Source organism: Scyliorhinus torazame, chromosome 17 (genome assembly GCF_047496885.1).
Source record: "Scyliorhinus torazame isolate Kashiwa2021f chromosome 17, sScyTor2.1, whole genome shotgun sequence".
NCBI lineage: Eukaryota > Metazoa > Chordata > Chondrichthyes > Carcharhiniformes > Scyliorhinidae > Scyliorhinus > Scyliorhinus torazame.
This window is the reverse complement of record NC_092723.1, coordinates 128,769,301-128,773,796: the sequence shown is the minus strand read 5'-3', so window position 1 is coordinate 128,773,796 and position 4,496 is coordinate 128,769,301. Positions and strand designations below refer to the sequence as shown.

General features: G+C 48.2%; 1 pseudogene; it reads right to left on the bottom strand.

Moving 5' to 3' along the window:
* Window positions 1-2,464: 2,464 nt before the first annotated feature.
* LOC140393473 (nucleosome assembly protein 1-like 1 pseudogene) lies at window positions 2,465-3,730 on the bottom strand (annotated as a pseudogene).
* Between the last annotated feature and the right edge of the window lie 766 nt (window positions 3,731-4,496).

The window sequence follows — 4,496 nt, the reverse complement described above, 5'->3', positions numbered from 1 at the left end:
GTCCGGCTCACAATGTCCCCTTTGTTTGCCTGCAGGAGAAGATAGCCCACAACAGGCGTGAAAGGAAGAAAACAGTTGAGGACATGACTGAGCTGCGCATGCTCACTCCCGGTGTGGAAAGGGCAATGGAGCTCTCAGGGGAGGGTCAGGACCGGGCCTGCACTGACTGCAAGGTTAACATGCGGCAGGGAAGTGAGGAAGTCACTGACCTTCATCCGGATGTCTCAAGTGAATTTTATGTGCCCAAACCCTTGACTTTGCTATTTACTGAAACCATGAGCACAATTCAGCGAACCCGTTGCGTCCAGCGTGGATCTGGGCACAACGGGTGAATCACCAAATCTACCTCCGCGCTGGGTGTTTGGGCTGATCGTGAGCCACCCGACTCATTCCACCTGGCATAATCTGGCTTTTTATCTCACTGGGCGCGATCCAGATCTGCATATTTAAGAGAGCCTAATGGCTCATTTAAATACCCTGACGTCAGATTCTCCAGACACCGGGACTCAATGGCTGCATCGGCAAAGACCACACCAGGGCATTGCTTAGTACTAATCCACACAAACCTGGATCAGCCATAACAGCACCTCGCGGGGGAGTGGATCTCGCAGTGCATTAGAGACCCCCGGGTGGGGCAACCTGGCACTCCCTGTCGCACCCGGACATCCTGAAAGTGCATGGGTGGCACTGCCAGGGTGCCAGCCTGACACTGCCAGCGAGCCTTGCTAATTGGAGGGGAGTGAGGGAAGTTTCCAGGGGCCTCGACAAGTTGGGGGGTGAGGAGGTGGGTCCAGAAAGCAGGAGGGGCCTGAAAGGCAGGGCAAAATGTCAGCACTGCTGACCAAATTGGCACCCTGATCTGTGAACAGCTGTTCCTGCTGAACTGAGGAAATCTCTCAAAGTGCAGCCTCGGTGGGGAGAAGTTCCGTGCGGGCAAAAAAAATGACAAAGTGCATTTGAATAGCCGGATGATTCTTGGCACTGCAGCCGCCGAGAATCACTCCACCAAACGTGCCCGAAAGCGGACCTAGATTTTAAAAAAAAAATTTAGAGTACCCAATTCATTTTTTCCAATTAAGGGGCAATTTATCGAGGCCAATCTACCGAGCCTGCACATCTTTGGGTTGTGGGGGCGAAACCCACGCAAACACGGGGAGAATGTGCAAAGTCCACATGGACAGTGACCCAGAGCTGGGATCGAAACTGGTACCTCGGCGCTGTGAGGCAGCAGGGCTAGCCCACTGCGCCACCGTGTTGCCCAAGCGGACCTAGATTTAGGCCCGCTGCCCCATGTCTTGCAGGAACATCAACTGACGAGCCCGAGGCCGTCCTCAAGCAGAGTCTCCCCCCCAACTCTCGCCAGCACCTCAGAGGAGATCTCCGAGGAGGACATTGATGATGTGTCACATCTATCACCCACCACCCACCATCGTAGAGACAAGCAGCTCAGTGGGTGAACATTGCAAAAAGGTTGTGGATATTTTCTGATGAGCACTGTTTTGTTCTGTGTTGTGGCCGTAGTACAGATGCACACAGAACATCTAGTTCCTTGACCAGTGGGATACTTTATTATCAGAATGAACATGCGGAACGATAACCAACGAACTACAATACAAACGATAACGAGTAAATTAATTCAGTGAATTTTCCTCGAGATACTTCTAGTGCGACTATCCTCTAGTACAACTTACCACCAACTGGCGGATATCTCGAGTCACATGGTAGATCTCTATTACCTCCTGCTGGTTGGAGGTTGAATCAATAGCTATATATATTAATAGGTAACTATATGCAAAATTGTGCACAGGTGTATCACCACATCCCCCTTCCTTTGGAAGTGTTAACATTTATAAAAGTAACTGTGCTTCACAAAAAATAATTTTAAACAGGTCACAAATACAAATGTAACTGCTTTACAAAACACGATATGCATGATGATTTTAAATGTGTCCCATGTGCACAGTTTATTACACATTCAAAACAATATTGTCTTGTTGGTCTCCTGAACCTTGACCAGATGCTTGATTTCGCTTCATCTTTCGGATGACCGGTTTTCTGGCTGGCCTTTGTGTCACCATCTCTTTCAGCCTTTGGAAGTGATGCTCGGTCTCCGTGTGCTTTCTTGTGTATTGGCCAATTGCCGATGCTGGTGTCTTCACTGCCATGGCTGCTACCCAGTCAACCAACTGTGCCCTGGACCCTCTTACCCTTCCTTTTCTCTTTTATTATCAGCTCTTTCCTTCTCCTTTTCTTCTTAGCTTTAGTGGCATCCTTCTTGCTACTGGACTCGGCCATGGGATTAGTTGTTTCTGGATCCCTTGTTGCAATGGCTGACTCTGGGGCCTTTGCTGTGAAAGCTGATGCTGGCTCTTCTGCCGCACTGGCTGACTCTGGAGCCTTTGCTGGATTGAGGAGTTTTGGTTGATCCATGGTGCTTGCACTTGAACGCTGTGCTGCATGCCCATCAAATGATAAGGCTTCCACTGTCGGCATACTTTTGGACACTTGCAGTTGCCGGCTGGTCTCCAACTTCAGGAATGATTTGAAAACCCTCGCGTTCCGGTAGCTTAACTGGATCAATGTCCTCAACATTAGGCATTGTTTCTTCACCTTGTGTTTTAGCCTCAATTAGTGGCTCATCCTCATCTGATATAACGATACATGCTTCGTCTTTTGTTGGAGAGCTGGACGAAGATGTATCCATCTGTTCTTTCTGCAAGTCTTTTGGTGGACTGGCCTTGGATATTGAGGAATCCGCTGCAGGAACCATTCCATGAGCAGAGGATGATTCATCGCACTTCCCTGGAGCCAATGTCTCCACAATGGGGATTATTTCTTCAGTTACCAGTCTGCTCGCAGTTGATTTGGTCTCATCTGATTGATCTGCTGTTGCAATCTCACATTCAGCCTCTGCACACACCATCTTAGAGCTTTCACAGTTATTGATGTCCTGCGTAGGTTGGATGCTACTTGTGATCACCTCATCACTACTGCCAAATAAACTAAATAGGCTTTCATAGTCTTTCTCATCATCGTCTGATTCTTCACTTTCAGCATCATAATCATAGTCATCGTAAATATCATCATCGTAATCATCGCCATTTGAAATGGCTTCTCCTGTAAAGTATAACGTTCCTCGTGGAATTATGTGTTCGTGCAAGAAGTGGCCAATTTCCAATGCAGCAGCAAGTCTCACTGAAGAACCTTCATCCAAGTCTCCATGCTCTGGAGCTTCAGGAGGACTGAAGAAATTGAAGAAAGAGTCATTTGCTACAGTGTTCGTAACTGTTCTACCAGTGCCCCGACCCTTATGCTTCTGCTTCGTTTTCATGGTTTTCGCTGTGACGATTTTCTTTCTTCCAGTCGATGTGGCAGCCTGTGCATCCCCTAATTTTGGTTCATCAAAGAAGAAAAAATCTAACTCATCAGGCTGCGACTCCACCTGGTATGTTTTTGTCACTGCCTCATTTGTGAAATACTCACTGGATCAAACGTAAACTCCAGAGTAAAGCTCATTGGCTGTCCAGGCTCTGAATATTTGACGTTTACATCTTGTAGGTGCTTTAAGATAGGCTCATCATGCTGCTGTATCATGTCACTGAGCAAATCCTCATGTTTTGAAGCCTGTTAACCAGAATTCTACAATTCCCTTTGGCTCCTCCATATCTTCATCTGGTTTATCTTCTTCCACTTTAACTTTCGCTTGTATCTCATCAGATAACTGTGCCATTATATCTCATTGCCAGTCGCAATGATCCTCTGTCACCGCGCTGCCTGGAATGTACAACCGCTCAACTAGGTTCAGGGCCTCACACGCGTCTGTTCCTATGATGGACTCGTGCTCCGTGTCCAGAATGGAAAATGGTACAATGTGACTTCTGTTGTGTACCCATGCTTCGAGTTCACATGCTCCCAGCATCACAATCTCATTCTCACTGTAATCTTTCAGTACTTTCGTTTGATTGACGGCTTTCGATTTAACCTGCAGCCTGTTCAAATCGGACAAACTGGGGTTGGTCCTCGACAACCCCGGGGACCTGTGAGTGTCCCAGAATGAAGCTGCCATGCACACTCCCAGGAAAGCTTGCACAGACGCGCATGATGGTCATGCGGTGGTCGCATAAAAGTTGCAAATCAGAGAGTGGAACCCCTTGTGATTGAGAAAGGGAGCTCCCTGATCTGACGGTCCTCTCAGGACTACATGTGTCCCATCGATGGCTCTTTGAACCTGTGGCAGTCCAGCGATGGAAGCAAATCCCTCTCCCCTGTCATCTTGATGGGCCTGGTCGGGATGAAAGCTGATGTATTCAGAGGTCCAGGCAGACAGAGCATCAGTGACCTTTTGGATGCACTTGTGAGCTGTTGACTGTGAAATCCCACATAGGTCACTGGTCAAACCCTAGAATGATCCCCTAGTGAAAAAGAGGAAGGCTGCCATGACCTTCATGGCCACAGGGAGCGGGTACCCTCCTCCTCCACGTAGCTCGAGGTATGCT